At 59.5% G+C, this 21,510-nt stretch overlaps 1 long non-coding RNA gene across 1 annotated transcript in view; it reads left to right on the forward strand.

The window, feature by feature from the left end:
- LOC121145908 overlaps nt 1-15,314 on the forward strand; it is a 42,144-nt gene extending 26,830 nt beyond the window's left edge. Inside the window, exons 3-4 of the long non-coding RNA XR_005882101.1 lie at nt 4,238-4,275; nt 14,616-15,314. This is a non-coding gene — a long non-coding RNA (uncharacterized LOC121145908). The remainder of the gene's footprint in view (nt 1-4,237; nt 4,276-14,615) is intronic.
- Nucleotides 15,315-21,510: the final 6,196 nt, after the last annotated feature.

Below are 21,510 nucleotides of genomic sequence, written 5' to 3' on the forward strand. Positions count from 1 at the left end.
CTGCAGGTGCCCTGTGAGTGGAGCCTGGCTCCTGGGGAAGGGTAGGGCAGGTCTGGCCTGTCCAGCGGCCCAGCTTCCTGGCCTCTTTGGCCCCAGGTGGCTGCTGTGTGTTTGCTGTACCTGCTCAGCCAGCCCAGTGGAGCCCAGGTGCCGTGCCGGGCACAGAAGGGCCTTTGTGCTCAGCAATCCAGGTGTGTGCTGCCCACGCAGAGCCAGGCTGGTGGCCAGCTCCGGCTTCCTGAGTCACGCGCCACTGGGTGCCCGCTTTGTCGCCAGGGCGGGCAGCTTCCGCACAGTTAGTGAAATGGAGCAAGGAAGCAATGCGGCCTCTATGCTGCTGCTAGTGGGGGCAAGTGTGACGCAGGAGCCACCCTGGGGCTGTGGGGCACGGGTGTGACGCAGGAGCCACCCTGGGGCTGTGGGGCACGGGTGTGACGCAGGAGCCACCCTGGGGCTGTGGGGCACGGGTGTGACGCAGGAGCCACCCTGGGGCTGTGGGGCACGGGTGTGACGCAGGAGCCACCCTGGGGCTGTGGGGCATGCGTGTGACGCAGGAGCCACCCTGGGGCTGTGGGGCACGGGTGTGACGCAGGAGCCACCCTGGGGCTGTGGGGCATGCGTGTGACGCAGGAGCCACCCTGGGGCTGTGGGGCACGGGTGTGACGCAGGAGCCACCCTGGGGCTGTGGGGCACGCGTGTGACGCAGGAGCCACCCTGGGGCTGTGGGGCACGCGTGTGACGCAGGAGCCACCCTGGGGCTGTGGGGCATGCGTGTGACGCAGGAGCCACCCTGGGGCTGTGGGGCATGCGTGTGACGCAGGAGCCACCCTGGGGCTGTGGGGCATGCGTGTGACGCAGGAGCCACCCTGGGGCTGTGGGGCACGGGTGTGACGCAGGAGCCACCCTGGGGCTGTGGGGCACGGGTGTGACGCAGGAGCCACCCTGGGGCTGTGGGGCACGCGTGTGACGCAGGAGCCACCCTGGGGCTGTGGGGCATGCGTGTGACGCAGGAGCCACCCTGGGGCTGTGGGGCCGAGGGCTAGCTCCTCCCTCAGTGCAAGGCATGGACAGGGAGCCCAGGGGTGGGGCCTTTGGCATCTTACAGATGTCCCTGGGAGAATGCTCCTCCTTTGAGGGTCAGGACTGGGTCGCCCCCTCACTCTGGGAGCCTCAGGCAAGGAGGACAAGCGGGGCTGCCACTGCAGTGTGAGCCAGCTGTCCCCACCCTGCGGTCTCAGGACCACCTGTTCCTGAGTTCTCAAAAGACCCTAAACAGGAGCTCTGGGCTGTGGGCTGTGCGTCAGTGTTGGAAGTGGGACTTGCAGTTTTAAATCACTTGAAAGTAACCTGAATAAATGAATGTAATTGTATTTTGAAGCTATTTGTTTTTACTTATTTGAGAGGGAAACCAAGTGAGAGAGCTCCCTTGCGTTGGCTAGGCCAAAGCTGAGGGCCTGGAACCCAGCGCAGGTCTCCCACGTGGGGACCCAGGCGTTTCGCAGAGTGCTTAAGGAGGAGGCTGGTGCTGAAGTGGAGCCAGGACTCGGCCCAGGCAGGCTGAGATGGGCTCTGGGGATCCCCAGGCAGCGTTTTCAACAGGTGCCAAGTACCTGCCCCTGGTTATTTTCATGAAAGCGGCTGCCGTGGTTGTCCGTACAGAGCAGAGGTGAGAGCGGCGTGATGGTGTGCTGTCCTGCCTGTGTTGGGCAGTCGTTGCACTTCTGGCCCTTGTCCATCTGCTTCTGTGTTGCTGCCAGCAGGTGGTCAGCCTTGGGGCGGGGCGGGGGGAGTGCTCTGAGAGCTCTCCAGGGGCCTGTGGCTGCTGCCGTGCTTCTGCTCCAGAACTCACGTGAGGTGTCAGGAAGTTGTGTTTCCCTGTACACCTGGGAATTGTATTCCTGAGCTTTCCCTACTCTGCTTCTTTAAGATCCTGTCTTGCTCCTTTTGCTCATTGGAGCGAGTGAGGGAGAGATCTGGACAGTTCAGCCTTCAGTGTGCGCAGGCGCCCCAGGCTGAGCTGAAGCCTACAGCCAGAACCAGGGGTCACTGGAGCCTTCGCTGCTGCCTCCAGGGTCTGCACGAGCAGGTGGCCGGAGCCAGGAGTGGAGTGCTGCCACATGGCGTCTTTGTCAACGTCTTAGCTGCTAGGCCACCTGTCCCCTGTCTCACATGTTGTACCCTCCACCTGGCATGTAGTGTAACACAGCAGTCATTTGGGAATGAGCTGTCCCACTTTGCTAGGTGGTTTGTAGTCTTAATAAAACCCTCATGGATTGTCTGTCTCAGTGTTGACTTGATCAGAACTTCTGAATGGTTTTTAGGTCCTGGTGACGGGCTCATCCTCCCATACTCTGGTGTGCCCTGGGAATCTCAGGTCAGCCGTCCGTGTTGTGACAGGCTGGCCTTCTTCAGTTCGGAGGAAGTGACAAGACTCAGGTTGGAACAACTGCAGCCTCAGTGCCAGGAGCTCTCTCAGGGAGAGGCTGTGTACCCCGAGGAGCCAGCGAGGTCTGCTGCCAGCCAGCTCACCGGCACAGGTGTGTCTCACCATGCGCGCTTGCTCCAGGCTCTGCCTTGGGACTGAGTGGTGCTTTGCCAGATTTTGAGGTTCAGCGAAATGAGCCGTTTCTGCTGCTGCATCGGAACATCAGCAAAGGGAGCCGGCCTTTGTTGGCCACGGAGAGTGGACAGCTCCACGGAGGGCTGGAGCCACTGTCTTCCTGCCCGCAGAGGTCAGAGCCAGGGAAGAAGCGCCTCAATGCATTCTCGGCCGCTGAAGCTGTCAGCTACCCTGCAGGGCCCCGGGAGGAACCCCTGGCCGGGTCCGCCCTGTGCATCAGCCAGACATGGAGGAGAGGGCCAAGTGGGCTATGTGGGCAGGCAGGAGCAGGCACAGTGGACAGCCGACAGTGACCCTGAGGCCCATGCCTAGGAGTGGGATTCCCAAGATCTCTCTCGCCATGGCAGGTGGGCGTGGTCTCCACAGCTGAGCACATTGATGCATTGCTGTGTGCAGGGTTGGCTGAGGGGTGGGAACCACAGGGGCAGTGACCTGGGCCAGCCAGGGTAGTGCGGGGCAGAGGGCTCCGGCCGCATGTGCGTGGGTGGCTGAGGCTGTTGTAGGAGCAGAGCCCAGGGCCAGGTCTGGGAAGCTAGGAGAGTGTTCTAGAAACCTGTGATCCTGGCTTTGGCTGGGAGATTCTGGACTACAAGGATTCCAGTGGATGGATCCCAGGAACAGGAGCTGGGGGAAGAGGTGGGTCCAGGGCACCTGTGGTGGCTCTGGGGGCCACAGCTGGCCCTGGTGGTGCATGCGTCTGCCCTGCTCTGTGTCCGTGGCGTGGGTTGGCTGTGCCGCTGGTCCACTCTGTGATCCACTCTCCACTGAGGACTCAGCGGCTTGTCTTCCAGTTTGGAGGATGGTGTGAACTTGCCCAGGACCCGAGGAGACCATGGGACTTGGGTGGCTGGGGCAGCCTGGCTTGTGGTTCCGGAGCGGCCATGTCGTTAGCTGGGCCACAGCCCCCTCTCGAAGGGGCGTACTGGCCGGCACTAGGGATTATAGATCCCTCCACCTGGGCTCCTCGGTCACTTACTAGAATCAGGGCAGAAGTCCCCTGTCACATACATAGGTCCTCCCTCTGGGGGAGTCCATGGCAGCTGGGACACTGAAGCTGACTGCCTGAGGCACCGGTGTGGCCAGGCAAGGCTCCCGCAGGCACCCCTGCCAACTCCTTCTCAGAGGCCCGAAGACCACAACTGCACCCCTGCCCGCCTGCTGGCCCCTGGCGTCTTGTTGCCTTGTGTGTCCTCCTCAACCTGACATGACTTTTGCGGCTTCTGTGCTTCCCAGAAGGCAGGGGCGGAGTGGGGAGATGGGGGTGAAGGTTCTCAGTGGCCTTGGGACCCATACCCCTCACGTGGACATGGCTGCAAGGCTCCCGTGCAGTGGCAGTGTAGCTGCCCAGGGGAGAGTGCCCTGGGGTGGAGTCCCCTGGATCCTTCCCCAAGGCCACTTGGGGGCACAATGGGTCCTTTTCTCTCTGGGGTCCAGTATGGCTGGTCATACTCCTTGGGAAATCTCTGCCTCACAAATGCCCCAGGCCGTTCTAGCCGCTGCCGCCTCGGGCTGGACACAGCCACCTCCTGTCCAGCTGCATCGAGGCGACCTTCCGGAGCCTTGGAGAACAGAGCGCTCGCTGGCTGCCACACACATTCTTTCTTTCTTCTTTTGCAGCCTGCAAGTTTTCCTGCCACAAGAAATGTGAAGCCGAGGTAAGCACTCCGCTCCCGTCCCGCGGGACTCTTTATGGCTGAGTTGGCTCGACTGATCGAGCGTGGGGAAGGGGCCCCTTTGGACGGCGGCCACGGGAAGGAGCGGCGGGCGGGTCCCTTGCTTCTCGGCGGCCTTTTCATCTCCAGGATAAACCCAATAGCCTTGGCTCCGTGTTTCTCCTCATGGGAAAGAATTCCAGAGGGTTTGGTTTCGGATAAGAGCTCTCTGGCTTTCTCCGGCTGTGGCAGCAGCTCTTTCTTGGGGTCAGGCGGGCCTCTGTGTCCTCTCCTGCCCAGCCCTAAGGACCTTCTGGACCTTGTTTGCAGGGGAGTCCTGCAGAGGCAGCGGGGTCTTGAGCTGCCATGTAGACCTGGGAGCCCTGGAGGAGGCAAGCCGGCCCTGAGGGGCATGGCTGCTCTCAGGCCTTGGGACCCCTGTTTATTGTGGCTCCCTCTCCCCAGCTCCCTAAATGCAACGTGTGTTCAGGTGGCTGGAGCCCGAGGCTGAGCCCTGGATGGGGCTGAAGGGAGCCAGGGTGGCTGGTCTGGGCTCCCAGTGCCTGCTGCGAGCGTGGGTGGGCCTGTCTTGAGCAGCTGGGTGTTGGGTCATCCATTGGGCTTAGCAGAGACTGAGCCACGAGCTGGTTGCCGCAGAGCCCTGTAGAGGTCACTGCCTTGCGGGTTCCTCTGTCCCTTGGGGCAGGCGGGGGGGACACAGACCTGGGCTTTGATTCCAGGAGACCCTGGAAGTCCATCCACGTTCCTCCCCACAGTCATCCAGCTTTGGGAAGTGACCCTATGGTAGTGGTGGTAGAAGGGGGTCTTTTGGGGTGATTGGGTCACGAAGGTGGGTCCCTGGGGAGGGACTTAGTGCCCCTCAGAGCTTACTCACCCCTCTGCCCTGAGGAGGCACTGGGGGACAGTTTCTGGGAACAGGAAGGCTCTGCTGGACCCCAGATCTAGTGGCACCTTGCTCTTGGCCTTGTAGCTTTTCGAGCTGGGAGAGACTGGTAAGGGGTCAACCTGGCCTCCCAGGGTGAGGTGTCGGCACAGCCTGGTGAGTACAGGGCGATGGGCCAGGAACCTGGGTCCCGTGTGGACAGGTGCGAGGGGCAGGCCGTACCCTCCCTTAGCTGTCCAGACTGCCTAGTGTGACTTGCAGGGGACCCAGCGCGGTGGGATGGGGACTTGCAACTCGGATGCACACAGCTGCTTCCTGCCTGCGGGCTTTGCCTGCAGCTGCACAAGCTGTGTGGCCATGTGACTTGGTGTGTCCCTGGTCCAGAGCTGACTCACGGGCAAGAAAGGAGGAAGGAAGAGAAACCAGGCGTTTTCCGGAAGGCACGAGGGGACGTGTTGCAGGGGTGGGGTTGGTGGGGCACCCGAGTCCGCACTACCCATGGTGTCTGGCAGCAGTGTCCTGTCCCTTGTTACAGAGGGCTTTGCTCGGGGAGAGTTGTGTGGTCTCCTAGGATGCCCAGCTTGTAGTCCTTTGGACAGGTAGTGCTGGCCTGCAGTCCATCCTGGGACTGTGCATAGGGGCTTCCCAGAGGGTTCTGGCTCAGCGTCCAGCCTCCTGCCCTCGCTCAGCCTCCTGCTCCCCTCCGGCCTCCTGCCCTCTGGGCTCACCCTCAGTCTCTGCTCTGCTTCACTTGAGCAGGGTAGTAGCTGGTGCCACTGCTTACAGGATCAGACCACATTCAGGCCTTGCAGAAGGAGGTGCAGGGAGAGGAGAGGAGCCCTGGCTCAGCCCAGCCTCCTGTGCTGACCCATCCCCTCCCCTGGCAGCCCATGCCCTGGTTGGTGCCCCACTCGGTGTGCCCACCCCAGGAGAGATGGTACCATTGCAGCTGCTGTATCGTGGCTGTGTTGCCCTTCTCCCAGCAGGGAGGGAGGTCAGGGACCCCCCACCAGTGTTGAGCAGAGCCCCTTCCCCCACTCTGGCCTCTGGGCACTGTGGGGTCTCCCCCGTTTCCTGTTGCCTTGGGGCTCCCATCTGTAGTCCCCTTGTGCTGACCGGGTTCCTACCTGCTGCTGTACAGGCCTTGGGTGAGGATGGGCCTTCTGGTGGTTCTGCCACGACTCCTGGGCTCCATTCTGGGGCTGTTTGTCCCAACAGCTCTCACTGGCAAGGTTACCCCCTCGTTTGAGCATCTGGAGGGAGTGCCTCTCTCTGTGACAAGGAGCCACCCTTCCTCTCTGTGCGGGTGCAAGAAACAGGCCTGGAAGTGATGTCACCCATCTGGGGTCAGCAGCCTCTGGGGTCCCGAGTCCTGGGCGGGGGTCCTAGTCCAGACACTTGCTCATCAGCAAGCTCTTGGTGCTTTGGTGTCAGGCACAGGCCTGTGGCCCCAGACGTCCTGCCCCAGTGTCTCGGTCTGACCGTTCCACGCCTCCGCACGCGCCGGCTGGCCGACAATCCTTGTTGCTCTTTCCCAGCCTCTTTTGCCCTGCTACAGCACTTCGCCCTGCACTTGCAGCTTGCTCCTGAGGTGGCTCTGGGGGACTCCCCACCCCCAGTGACGTCCTGGCAGGACAGCTGTAGCTGGGACTGGGGCTCAGGGCTGGGAGGGTTCGTGTGGCTCCTTGTGTGTGCACAGTCACCTGTGGGCTAGGGTCAGTGGCTTAACACTGTGTTGGTATGTGGGCAGTGTGGTCACACTGTAACTACGAATGTTTGCTGATGGCTTGGGCCTTGAGTCCAGGCTGACTGCGCGCGCCTCCCTCGTGTCTACAGTGTGGAGCAGCAGGTGCAGAGAACACACACATGTGCCATGCTCCTGCCTCCTGGAGATGCTGACGGGGCAGGGAGGCGAGGGTGTACCTGCCAGGGCGGAGAGAGGCCCTCGAGCTGCAGCCGGGCATCACTGCTGTGCCCAGAGCACCACGCAGGTGCCTGTCCCGACAAGACCAGGCAGCACATAGCACACGTGCCTCACGTGTGTGCCCTCCATCAGCACAGGGGACGCTGGCCGTTGCTGGCCACTTCCTGAGCAGACAGAGTACAGGTGGCTGTCCTTGGAGCAGCTGTCAAAAGTGGCTTCCGAAGTGTGACTGACAGACCTGGGTCTGGGCCCAGGCTCTGTTTGGGCCTCAGTTTCCCCTTCTGTCAAATGAGTCCAAGAGCCCACCAGTTGGGCTTCTGAGGACTGGACGTGGCTGCCCTTGGGTGGTGCCTGAGGGCTTCTGTGGGGGTACTCTCCCATGGTGGGCTGTGTTAGTATGTGGGTTTCTGCTGCTCTGGCTGCTGGAAGCAACCTTCCTGCAGCCATGGTGACTTGGGACAGTCGGGCTGTGCCTGGAGAAGTTGCTGGCCACTGGCCTCTGGTCTTTTAGCTGTCAAATGGTGGGAAGGTGGGATATGCGTTTTTGGGCTCTCTCCTAAGAACAGGACCTGCTTTTGCAGGCTAGCAGGCCTCTGACGTTGCCATGTGGCTGGAACAGAACAGCCAGCTGCTGACTTCCTGGGGGTGTGCACCACGAGTACCCTGGCACAGAGCCGGAGTCAGCTTCCACCTCTCCAGGAAGCAGCCACCAACCTGGCTCTCGCAAATGGGATCCACTGCCCACGGCCACTGCTCCTCACGGCCACTACTCCCCACAGGCTACCGCTCCCCACGGCCACCGCTCCCCACGTGTGTAACTGTGGCATACAAGCTGCATGCAGTGCATGTGTGAGTAAGTGCACCACGGGTAGACATGTGCAGTGCATGTGTGAGTAAGTGCACCACGGGTAGACATGTGCAGTGCATGTGTGAGTAAGTGCGCCACGGGTAGACATGTGCAGTGCATGTGTGAGTAAGTGCACCACGGGTAGACATGTGCAGTGCATGTGTGAGTAAGTGCACCACGGGTAGACATGTGCAGTGCATGTGTGAGTAAGTGCACCACGGGTAGACATGCAGTGCATGTGTGAGTAACCACACCACGGGTAGACATGTGCAGTGCATGTGTGAGTAACCCCACCACGGGTAGACATGTGCAGTGCATGTGTGAGTAAGTGCACCACGGGTAGACATGCAGTGCATGTGTGAGTAACCACACCACGGGTAGTCATGTGCAGTGCATGTGTGAGTAAGTGTGCCACATTGCAGACACACGAGTAATTACCATGTGGCAGAGTCAGCAGTGACGCAGGGGCGGAGGAGAGGAACAGGACATGCAGGTGGCTGGAAGGTGCCGGATGCCCTTTCCTGACTTGTGCTGGCTCTTGGGGGCCTGTGTAACCCTATGGGTTGACCTGGCCGCCCTGGCTTCCTTTCAGCATGGCGTCCGGGGCCACGGGCAGGGTCCTGGAGGCCCCCATGGCCGTCCGGCTGGCTCCCTGTTGCTGGCCTCACAGTGGCTTCTTATCCCTCTCACCAGAACGAGAGGAGAGGTAGACACCCCCTTGTGGTGAGACCCCGTGGGGGTGGTCGGGGCCATCGCCTGTCCCTTGCTCACAGCTCGGGCGGACGTTTTGGGGGACAGGTGGTGGTGGGATTTGCCCAGAAGGGTTTGGAGACAGGACAGCCACCTCTGGCGTCCTCTGGTCGTTCTTCTGGACTACTGACTGCTTCGGGGCTTTCCAGGGGGAACGGCTAGCATTGTGCCAAGCACCAGAGGGCATGCTGCTTGATCCAATGGATGCAGCAGTATGTGGGGGCGGGTTGGTCTGGCGGGCACGTCGGCCCTGGGCCACTCCTGCTGGTCATCACAGCTATCCCTCCGAGGTTTCAGGCTCTACTGTCAGGCTGTTGTCTGGCTGTTTTGGCTGGGTTGTGGGAATGTGTACCCATCACCCAACAAGTGCATGACCCTAGCTAATGCTGGGAGGTGGGGAGCTGTGGGTGGGGCTCCTGAGGGGGTGGTTGGCTTCAACCAGTGCTTGCCCCTGTCGGAGCTATGTCCCAGTTTGTCCTCTGTACCCCTGCCCCTGCATGCCCTCGAGGCCTGCTGACCTGAAGGAGCACAGACTGTTCAGGCCCTCCTCCTGCGCCCTGTCAGCGGGTTCTCATGGGAACCGGGGCAGGCCATCAGGCTTTTGTGCTGAGTGCCCCGGAGTTGCCCGAGGAATGTGGGCCTCATTGGCGACACCAGGGTCAGGGCTGACGGGGGATGCAGGGGCACTGCCCATGGCGTGGAGCTGCTGAGATCTGCCTGTCTGCTTCATGCTGTGTCCCTGGCATGGACCCTTTGTTGGCTGCGAGGAAGAACTTGACCCATTTAGCAGCAGCATTTTGTAAATTATTGTGGTGGTGTTTTTTTTTTTTTTTTAAGGCATTGTGTCTCACACACACGTGTCTGGGTTGCTGGGAACTTTGTGTTGGGCTTCCTTGTGGGTGGCAGGGAGGCTGGCACTTGAACCGTCACCTGGCACCTCCTCGCAGGAGCTGGGCCGGAGCTAGATGCCCTGGATGGCTGAGGCCGTCCCAAACATGATGTCATTGGCTGTACTAACACTTGAGCTCAGTAACAGACTCACTGCCTTTGTCACATGTGCAGCCCTCTGGGGCCACCTCGAGGACCCAGCCCTGCTGGCATTCTGGGGTGTTTCATGCTGACTTCAAACTTACAGGCACATGCTCATATGGGCACACACGTGTACATGTGGACACATCACGTGGACACAACACACATGTGTACACAGGACACTGGGACGCATCACATGGACACACCAACACACACGTGTACACATGGACACAGGGACACATCACATGGACACACCAATGCACGTGTGTATACATAGACACAGGGAAATATCGTCGCAAGGACACACCAACACACAAGTGTGTACATGGACACAGGGTCATGTCATCACGTGGACACACCAACACACACGTGTACACATGGACACAGGGACACATTACATGGACACACCAATGCACGTGTGTATACATAGATACAGGGACACATTGTCACAAGGACACACCAACACACAAGTGTGCACATGGACACAGGGACATGTCATCATGTGGACACAACACACACGCGTACACAGGACACATCACATGGACACAGCAACACACGTGTACACATAGATACAGGAACACATCACATGGACACACTAACACACACGTGTACACATGTACACCAGGACACATCACATGGACACACCAATGCACGTGTGTATACATAGACACAGGGACACATTGTCGCATGGACACACTAACACACAAGTGTGCACATGGACACAGAGACATGTCATCACATGGTCACACCAACACATGTGTGCACATGGACACAGAGACATGTCATCACATGGACACACCAACACATGTGTGCACATGGACACAGAGACATGTCATCACATGGACACACCAACACATGTGTGCACATGGACACAGAGACATGTCATCACATGGTCACACCAACACATGTGTACACATGGACACAGGGACACATTGTCGCATGGACACACTAACACACAAGTGTGCACATGGACACAGAGACATGTCATCACGTGGACACACCAACACACATGGACACAGGGACATATCACATGGACACACCAACACACACGTGTACACATGGATACAGGGACACATCACATGGACACACCAATGCACGTGTGTATACATAGACACAGGGACATATCATCGCAAGGACACACCAACACACAAGTGTGCACATGGACACAGGGTCATGTCATCACGTGGACACACCAACACACATGTGTACACATGGACACAGGGACACATCACATGGACACACCAACACATGTGTGCACATGGACACAGACGTCATCACATGGACACACCAACACACACATGTACACATGGACACAGGGACACATCACACGGACACACCAACACACGTGTACACACGGACACAGACATGTCATCACGTGGACACACCAACACACATGTGTACACATGGACACAGGGACATATCACATGGACACACCAACACACGTGTGCACATGGACACAGAGACATGTCATCACGTGGACACACCAACACACATGTGTACACATGGACACAGGGACACATCATCGTGTGGACACCACTCACGTAATGCTCACTTGTATACACACGTGCCCTTATGTAGACACACGTGGGCACAGGGACACACTGTCACACAGTTGCACACAGAAGGGCCTTGTGCACACAGCCAGGTTCACACATTACGCAAACCCACAGTTCAGACACCCCATCCATGCTCACACAGGCACCCCACATCCACACCCACACTCCTGCCACATGGCAGAGCTGGGCCTCACCCAGGTGACCTGTTGGCCCGGAGATGCCGTGATCAGTCCCAGCAGGCTCTTGGCTCCCATGTCGCCAGGTGTGGGCTGGGCCAGGCTTTGTTTGTTTGTGGTTGTCCGTGGTAACAGTGTGCTGGGCCCCAGACAGCAGGAGAGGGCTGTAAAGTGACTCTCAGACAGGCCTATCAGAGGGGCCACCCTGGAGCACCGTTCTCTTATTTCCTGGCCCTTGGCGCCGCACCCGCTGCTGCCAGCAGGAGCCGCTGTGTTCACCCCAACCTGCTGTCGCTGCTCTTGAGGAAGCTCCTCTCAGGGCCAGGGGTGGCTGCCCTATGGGAGGTGCAGCTGTGCACCTGTTAGGGTCTCTGTGTATCGCTGGGTGTCCCACAGCCCCGCGGTGTGGGTGGCTGCCCTTGGGTTTCCAACCTTGTGAGTGGTGACACGCGGGCCCACCCATGTGTCAACGTCAGGATCCAACTGGCCATTGCACGGTAGATTGAGCTGCCACTTGCCCTGTTGGCATCCCGCACAGGCTGCAGTTCAAGTCCTGGCTGTCCCTCTTCCAACCCAGCCCCCTGCTAATGCTCCTGGGAAAGCAGTGGAGGTTGACCCAAGGGCTTGGCCTCTGCCCCAACGTGGCACCCATGGGAGTACTTGCCTGGTTAATGCTCAGCTCATGTGGCCATTTGGGGAGTGAACCAGCAGGTGGGAGAGTGCCCTTCTGTCTTCCCTGGACTTCTCTTTCAAATAAATCAATGAAGAAAAAAGGAGCCAGAGGCCACGTGTCCTGGTGTCAGAAAAGGGGCATGAGTGAGGGTTTGCCCTCCTATGGCCTTCCTCCTCCTCGCACGATGCCCCTCCCTGATGTGGGGCTTGGGGGCTGCCAGTGCTGTGTGGATTCCTGTGACTGAGCTGCCTCCCTGCCCTGGGCAGTCTTGCACTTCCCCTCTGCCCAGGACACCCAGGTATGCAGCAGGGATGGCCATCACATGGCCAGTGCTGTCCTGCCTGCTTGGAGGCACCCTGGGAGTGAGGGCCCGAGGCAGTCCCTGGTGGACGCTGCCTTCCTTGTAGGAGTCAGTTTCAGTTCCCCAGCAGGTGGCTTCATACTGGGTGGCTCTGTGTCCTGGAGGCTGCCTTTGCACAGGTGGGTCCCGTCACCTCCCTGTTGCGTTTCCCCACTCGGGGGTGCGGTGGGTCAGCAGAGGTGCCAGCCGGGCTGGGTGTAGGTGATTGCAGAGCGCTGCTGTGTCCGTGTGCTGATGAGCGGTGAGTGCTGGCAGGAGAGAGCGCTCAGTGGGGATGGGGTTCTGACTGCAGGGCACACGTGAAGCCCCCAGACCTCCCGTGCCCCCGTGTTGGCTGCAGGGGTACCTGGCACACACCTGGCTTCAGGGCTGGCTGCTGCCACAGGCCCCAGGAGTTTGTGCTTTGGGACACCTTGAGGTCGCTGGCAGGTTCACTGCACGCTGTGTTCCGTGCGTGTTGATGCGTGCCTCATGTGTAGCCAGGACTGCCCGTCACTGCTAACCGAGCCCTTGCTTGTGTTGGATGCTGTGTGCACCCCTGGGGTGTGGCCTGGTCGTTTTACCGCCCTGGAAATCCCCCGCACTTTGCCCCAGTCCCACACCAGCCCGGGTCAGTGTTGCCTTTCCCCTCCAGCTGGAAGTGCAGTAGCCTGCAGCGTGAGTCCCAGCTCCCAGCTTGTGGGGCCCGCAGTGACCTTCACAGACAGCAGTCCGACTGTCAACACGCATGGGGCGGCCCAGGATCCTGGTGTGTGTTGCATGGGAAGTGGCCGTGGGAGGGGTGTCCCTTGAACTGCAGGCTGTCACCAGCGTCCCCCGGGGTTCCCTCTGCCCCTCATCATGTTGCAAAGCTGTGTGCCACTTGGTAGCTTCGTGTTTGCTCATTCTCACCTCTCCCCAGGGCAATGTGGAAAAGGTGTGTCCTGCTTGCTATATGTGTGGGCAGGTGGGCTTGCGTAGGGGTGGAGCCACGAGAGTCATCACACACACAGCCCCAGACAGGAACTTGAGTCATGGCCCGGCCCAGACGCATGATGACCGTGTGTCACCGATGCCTGGAGGAACTTGACTGAGTCAGATGGGCGGAGCGACTGCCCCCTGCTGCTGACCATGAGGCAGTCAGGTCTCTGCAGGTTCCCAGCGAGGAGCCTGAGGATGGAGTGGGGGGGCGGTCCTGGAAGCAGAGGGGCTGTGGGGAATGGGGTCCCGTTCCCAGGAGCCAGCTTGGCTGCTTCCTAGAGTGGCGGCAAACAGGCCAGACCCTCCTGCTGACTCCCTGCTCTGTGCCAGCCCCCGCTGAGCCTCCCTCTCCCTGCTAGTCTCAATGGGTGCCCTGCGAAGGGGTCACCGCTGCCTGCTTTTAAGGCTGGTGTGTGTGTGGACAGGTGGGCTAGGGTTGGGTCGGGGCTACGAGATCGATCCCAGCCCTGTGGCCTGGGTCAGCTCTTGGGCAGGCACCTCCCATCTCTCTTCCTGCCAAGCCCCATAGGTGCCCTGCAGGGGCCCCTGATGCTGCCCATGGCTTCCAGAGGAGGAGGCAGAGCCCAAGTTGGGGCTTAGCTGGTGTCAGCGGGATCCCAGCCCTGTGTCCTGGGGAGGCTTGGGCAGGTGCCTCTCGTCCCTCGCACGTTGTGTGTGTCCTTCCCCGTGAGCCCTCCTGTGCTCAGACCCCTGTGATGGACTCAAAGCACACTCCCTTCTTATGTGTCCTGCGCCAACTGGATATCCCTGACCGCCATGTTCAGACTCTGTGCAGCTGCAACTGTAGAGAGTTCTAGAAGGGGCAGGGGACCCTGGGAGTGGGTGTGGTGGGACAGCCTATAAAGCCATGGGTGGAGGCCCCCTCCAACTCTGGACTGGCTCTTCTGCCCCCTGCAAGGAGGACCCGTGCCTGGCCCCAGGTCTGTGTCCTGTGGGTCAGGGGCCTCGTTCCTGAGAGACAGGTGCAGGGTTTCTGTGAAATGTTGACAAGGGCCCGAGCCTTTCCGCTCGATGCTGCCCACTGGCCCCGGGTCTCAGTCCCGACGCCACTTTGTGGCTAAGCATGTGGTCAGTGAGGGCCCAGCCTTGTGCCTTTGCGGAAGCTTCCTTCCTTCCTGGCTCACCTCTTTCTTCTCTTCCAGGTGCTGACGCCCTGCTGTGTACACGTGGACCTGCACCAGGTAAGCCCCTTGCCTGTCTGGGGCCGTCCAGCTGTGGAGTGGGCAGTGCTCCCGGCCCCGCCCCGTCCATCACCAGAGCTCCTGTTGGGTGTAGACTGCTGAGGACTGCCCTGTCCACTCAGCTACTTTAGGGTTCACTTCCTGGAGGCCTAGTTTGCTGAACTGGACATTGGCTGTGTCACTTGTGGCAGAGTGCAATGGCTGCTGAACAGTCAGCTGGATGAGTGCCGTGTGTGTGTGTGTGTGTGTGTGTGTGTGTGTGTGTGTGTGTGAGAAAGGTTGATTTATCTATTAGAAAGGCAGAACTGCAGAGCAAGGGAGACACAAAAAGGGCTCTTCTGCCTGCTGGTTCACTCCCCAGACAACCTAAGCCTGGAGCGTGGAACTCCATCAGGTCATTAGCTGGGAGCTGGTTGTGAAGTAGAGCAGCTGGGACTGGGCTAGGCTCCCATATGAGATGCCAGCACAGCAGGTAGCGGCTTACTGTGCTACTCCACAACGCTGACCCCACCATGTGTTTTTATCAGATGGAAGTCATATGGGTAACGGTTTGTCTTTGCTTGTTGTTTGGGCAGTTGCTCTGTGGTCTATTTATTTACTTAAGATTTATTTTATTTTTATTGGAAAATCAGAAAGGAGGAAAGACAGAGAGGAAGATCTTCTATCTGTTGATTCACTCCACAAGCGGCTGCAGTGGCCGGAACTGAGCTGATCCGAAGCCAGGAGGCGGGAGCCTCTTCTGGGTCTCCCACGCGGGTGCAGGGTCCCAAGGCTTTGAGCCGTCCTTGACTGCTTTCTCAGGCCACAAGCAGGGAGCTGGATGGGAAGTGGAGCAGCTGGGATTAGAACCAACACCCATATGGGATCCCAACATGTGCAAGGCAAGGACTTTAGCCACTAGGCCACCACGCCGGGCCCATGCATGTGAAATCCACCTGTGCAGTTTGTCATTGCATATGCATGCATGCACATGTGGGATTATTGCATGCACTTGAATGTATCTGTGCATATCACATGCATAATTGTTATAGCATGTGAATGTGTTTTTCATTTTATAGGTTTTTAAAAATATCCATCCAACTTATTTCAAAGGCGGAATCACAGAGATCCCCCATGTGCTTGTTCACTCCATATACCGCTGCCATGGCCAGGGCTGGGCCAGGCAGAAGCCAGGAGCCCCGTGGGGTCCCCGTGGGGTCCCCTGTGGGTGCAGGAGCGTGGGAATTGGCACCATCTCCACTGTTCCCCAGGAGCACTGGCAGTTACTTGCAGAAATGGCAACAGTGAGAGGTGTGTGATGTGTGATGCTTACTGGCATGGACTTGCGTCCGTGTGGTCTTCATGTGAACGAGAGTGCACGCTGTGCCTGAGGAGTTGCCCTGGCTACCTGTATGCTGAGTGGCCATTGCCACAGCTGGGCACCTGCTACCCTTTGGGGGCAAGACAGGCCTGTTGGTGAGTTGGATGTTGTGATGTGCCCGGTTTTGAAGTTGGAGGTCTGCTGCACAGGATGACAATCGTTCATTCAGTTAGTGGAATTTCGGGGCCATCTGAGCTATGTGCTCTGTCGTAGGCCCACCGTGTGTCCTGGGGCCTCAGAGACTCGCAGGCCTGCGAGATGTGTGTGGCAGGTTGTGGTTTTGGGGGTACAGTGTCCAGTGGGGACCATGTTCTCTCACCTTGTTAGGGGGAGTCCCTTGGGGTGTGCTCCCATGTGTTGGTCATGCTCCCTCGCCTTGGTGGGGGAGTACCTTGGGGTGCAGTCCCGTGCTGTTGGGGTGGTGGTGTTCGGTCCTGCTCACTCCCTGCCTTGCTGACTCTGGGTTTGGGCACAGGTGGCTATGGCTGGTGGTGTTCCCAAACCCACCCTGCTGTTCCCTGGGGTGCCAGTGTCCCTGCCTGAGCCTCCAGGCCTGGGGTTCCACTGTTGGAGACACACCCGCATTCCTGCTCCATCCAGTCCTGGTTTCGCCTTATCCCTGTGGCCACCCTCAGTGACCCCCTCAGCGACCCCCTGGCCGGGCTGTGCCTGAGCCCTTGCAACAAGTTCCCACAGGTGTGTCTTAACATGCCTCGGTGTCGTGAGCAGCTGGGCTGCCAGGAGCCTGGGCATATAGCTGCCCTGAGAGCCCAGGTGCCATTCGTTGGACCCAGCTAGGGGTTGTGCCAAGAAGTGGGCAGAATGGAGGCTGCCCATGGGACCCTGTTCATGACACCACAGGCTCAGGGCTATGTTATTTTTTTCTGGCATAAGCTGTGGCTGCCAGACTTGAGGGATGTCTGCCTCCTGGAGTTTGTACAACTGCTGACATGGGGCCCCAGGCCTAGCCATGCATTCCTTGCTTCCTTTAACCACAACGTGGTGCATCTGTGCTTGGCTGGAGCAGCAGAGAGGCAGTCAGTCCCCTGGGCCCCTGGCCTAACACACCCGGATGTTGGAGGCCTTTCCCGGTGCTGTGCTGGGCTGGGCTGGGCTGTCTGCTGGGCTGTTTGCCTGTGGGTCTGCATTTCCCTTGTGAGTCTGCTGTTTGCCCTGGCCACACAGTGAGGTGTGAGGTTACCACGTAGTGCACGGCCTCCACGTGGGAGGCAGAGTCCTCCTTGTCAGAGCTCCCAGCTGGTGAGTCACATGCAGGCTCTGAGGTCCTGGGGGACCAGCCTGGGAAAGAGTCCCAGGAACAGACAGCACCTTGTGTGCAGGGAGACAGATGGGTGGCAGGAGAGAGGTCGTGTGGGTGCTGGGACCTGTGCTGGGCCATGACAGTTGCAGGGGGAAGGTCGTTCCCAGGTGTCGTCCTAGCTGCGGTTCTGGGAGCAGAGGCCCCGTGCTCTGCCTGTCATCGTCATCAGCCGACATCACGCCACGCTGCATTGGGCATGGTAGGCTCGGTGGCCCCTCCAGTCAGAGGCAGGGCTGTGACTCCAGTATCGTATGTGTGTGTGTGTGAGTGGGGCCGTGCTTTCCCTTTCCTCTCCCTCGGATGCCACTGGTCCCTGTGCACCCCAGAATCCTGGCAAACTCAGGAGCAGGATTGGCTTTTGCAGGGAGACCACGATGGAACCCTTGTGCACTGCTCCTGCCCCAGCCAGGCCAACCCTCCCAGCGGCTCATGCCTGCCGTGTCCCCACCCCAGACAGCCCTGCGGAAGCCTGCGCCATTTACAGTGGCTGTTGCCCTTGAGAGAGGCCCGCACCCCTGCCTTCCGGTGGCCTTTGTATATGGGAGCAGGTGCTGGCCCAGGGGCGGGGGCACCGAGAGGCTGAGTGAGCTGTGACACTGCCCACTTCTTTGTTAATTAGAGTGAGTACCCATCAGAGGTGACCCCAGGTGACTGAGACCGCAGCCCTCAGCCTGGTGTTTCAGATGACACCTGTGTGTGTCACATATGCCTGTGTATACCTGTGTGTGCACCTATGTGTGCGCATGTGTGGACGTACACGCCGCGAGACAGCAGGGAAGGTAGGAAGCACCTGGATCCGCCCCGGGTCCAGCAGGGAATGCACGCCTGTTGGGAGGCTCCCTAGTCTAGTGTGTGGGCAGGCTCGAGTGAAGCCCACAGAGTCCTCCTGCACATCCCCTCTCTGGATGGCCCAGCACCTCCCCAGGCGTGTCTGGTCCTTCCTTGGCCCCAGGGCACGGAGGAAGCTGCTGCAGCCATGTGGAGAAGGAGGAAGACAGCCAGGACTGGCTTGCAGCAGCTGCTGGGCCTGCATTATCCGGAGCAGGAGGGCGCCTGTGTGGGTGTGTGCGAGGGGCTCCTGGCCAGCTGGGCTGATTATGGAGTTACCAGCACTCCCTAGGCCTGTCTTGCCTGGGCGTGGACCCAGGGCTGGCCCGAGCCTCTGCCTTTTCCTTGTGAAGGCTCCTGGGTGGGCAGGGCTTGGGCCAGCGGTGCGGGCCAGTCCAGGACTCAGAGCAGTCCCGGTCTTTGCCTGCCAGCCCGTGTGTAGCTGCCCCCCAGGCATCCCAGAACTGCACCTAGGGCGTACCAGCACCACTCCCTCTGACCGTGGGCTGCAGTTTGATACTCACCGGCCTTTAATACCATCATCCCTTGCGACGCCTGAAGCAATGGGCACGCCTTGGGGTCCCTGCAGCTCGGGGTGACTTTGGAGCAGGTGTCTGCAAGGAGGGTTCCCCCCAAGGACCTCTCATCCACACCGGGGCTCTCAGACAGAGCTTGAGCCCGGGACACTGGGATGAAGCCCCTGCTGTGTGTGCTGCCTTGCAGCTGGGATTTGGAAGCAGGGCTGGCTCTGTGTACAGCCCTTGTCCGCCTTTGCAGGTGCAGGGGACACATTAACCCTGGTGTCAGCTTACAGCCTGGGAGTACAAAGCCTTGGCTAATGATTAAAGACACATAGGTCCGTGGCTGGAGTCTCCCCCAGGCTGCAGCCCGTGCCCCCCATCCCCACCCCCACCTGCCCTGGGCACTTGCACTACCAGGTGTGTCCCACCTGGAGGCGCTGGATTCCCACGCCCTGACCACTGACTGCACCTGTATGCTTGGAGCTGCTGTGTTTCTCTGGGCCTTGGGACCCTCAGCCTAAAGTGAGAACTGGGGTTTGGGATCAGGGCTGGGGTACACTGGTCCCTGCACACCAAGCCCCTACCTTTGCTGAATGTAGACCTCCTGGGCACCCACCATTCGCGATGTTTTGAATGAATGATGCTGAATGTGGCGGCTTCCCCAGTGCCCTGTATGTGGAAGACCTGGCGGAGTGTGGCCTTTCTCCCCTGAGTGTTTCAGACTCAGTAGCAGGTGCACATTTGAAGCATGCGGGGGCTGTTGGGTCACATATGATCTGAGCAAGGCAGCAGTGACAGCTGAAGGGAGAAGTACTTGTGTTTGTGATGACACGCGTTGGGGGAACGTGTGCGTGTGACTGCCTGGCACTGCTGGGAGGCGTTCTGCGGACACAGCGTTTTATTTTACCTGCAGGAGGATGGGACTTTCCTCACCAAGGAAACTGCTTACGGCACGTCCCCTTGCTCCCAAGTCTGCATCCCGGGACAGACACGCAGCCTGGGAGGGAGACCGTGGCCAGCCTGGGAGGGGGCCTGGCCCCTGCTCCCATCTTGTTTACCTGCCTGGGTATAGTCTCACCAGTCAGTAAAGGCTGTGCAGGAAATCAGTTTCCAGGGTGCTATGCTCCAGGAGTGGGAGCATCTCTGCGTGGGAGGGAGACCTGCTCACGTGCTGGGGTGCCCAGCACCCCCGTCCTTGAGGGCAGGAGTCCCTGGGTACTCTCCCCTGCACAGGCTGCAGGCCTGTTTCGATGCAGTGCCCGGGGAGGGCGTGGCAGCATTTGCCACGTGAAAAGGAAGTTCTCTTCTCTCTGGGATCCGGGTTACACTTGGCAGCTCTGTCCCAGAGGAAAGGGGACCGGTGTGGGATACATGGATGCTTTCCTTGTTAGCGGTGGGATGCCTCGGCAGGCTGGCTCCTGGGTTCCCAGGGTGAGGACCTTGACATTCCTGACCCAGCCTTCTCCTAGGCCTGAGCCTGTCTGCACCAGAGTGACCTGGCGAAGCGGCTGGAGTGGTGAGGAAGCGGCTTTGGGGGGCAGAAGCATGGTGTGTGGCTGGTGAGGCGTCGGGCCTGGGTGAAGGACCCTCTCAGCCGCTTCCTGCTGTGGAGTGGGGAAGGAGCTGGCTTGGGAACTGAAAACAAGCCCAGAAGCTCACCCGGGGAGGAGGCGCTGGTGACACGTGGGGTGACTGACAACACCGGCAGTCTTGGCTCTGTCCTATGGCTGGTTCCTTCTCAAAACTTTTTTGTTGTTGTTTGACCTTAAACAGATCAATGTAGTTAATAACCGATAAAATTCTAGCAGTGTGATTGTTCCCTTTCCCCATAATCCCCCTATCTTTTATAGTTTTTGAGATAACGTTTAATTTACATTGCAGACAAGGGCTGATTGTCTGCCAGATGAAGGCTCAACACAGACAAAGCAGCAAGGTCCTAGCTCAGGGGGGCACAGGCAGGGGCCGTGGGTGAAGCCACAGCATGTGGGGAGTGTGGGGGGTCATACAGGCGTGCATTGCTGGTCATGATGCTGATGCTGTTGCCTGGGATCCCAGGTTGGAGCTCAGGCCAGCTGTTGGCCGTACACTGGTGGCTGCATGGACAGTGCAGCCTGAGCCCTTGTCCTGTGCCCCTCACCCGGTCCTGGTCCATTGTCTCCCGGCTAGACATGGGACGTCAAGCTGCAGGGCCTGGAAAGCCTTCCATCCACACACTGCAGTGTGTTGGAGCGTGCTGGCAGCTGCCCAGGCAGGCAACACAGGACACAAGCTGTGCCGGTGTGGAGAGGTCAGCTTTAGCAAGCCTTACGGAAAGCACAGAGCAACAAGAGGGACACTGGACGAGGGACTGCCTCCAGCTAGCCGGGCAGAGTCTTCTGAAGCGTAACCAGTGCAAGGCCAGGGAACAGACAGGTGTTCATCTGCTGGTTCGCTGCCATGTGCCTGCCATGGCCAAGGTCAGGGCAAGTTGAAGCGAGGCTCTTGATCTGGGTCTTCCACACGGGGACAGGACTCACGAGTGAAGCAGTCACCACTGTCTCCGTGGGAGTGAGGAACTCAGGCCCCACCCCTCCTGGCATTCCAACCTCCTTCTCTGTTCTGCTTTCCTCCCTGTGTTGTCCCTGCAAGCTCCTTTGCACCCACCAACCTGAGCCATCCGTGGGTGGACATCTGTGCTGCTGGCCAGTGAGGGAGGGCCTGCCAAGGGGCAGCTGGCTGCATGCGGTGTCCTTGTCACCTGGGACTTGGGCTGTCACGGGCGTCCCTGCGTTTGTAGGACAGCTTTCCGTGGACAGTCAGCCTGTGGCGGCCAGGCCCCAGCATGGA

The sequence above is a fragment of the Ochotona curzoniae genome, unplaced genomic scaffold, assembly GCF_017591425.1.
Source record: "Ochotona curzoniae isolate NIBS_2020 unplaced genomic scaffold, NIBS_Ocur_1.0 scaffold_3835, whole genome shotgun sequence".
NCBI classification, from domain to species: domain Eukaryota; kingdom Metazoa; phylum Chordata; class Mammalia; order Lagomorpha; family Ochotonidae; genus Ochotona; species Ochotona curzoniae.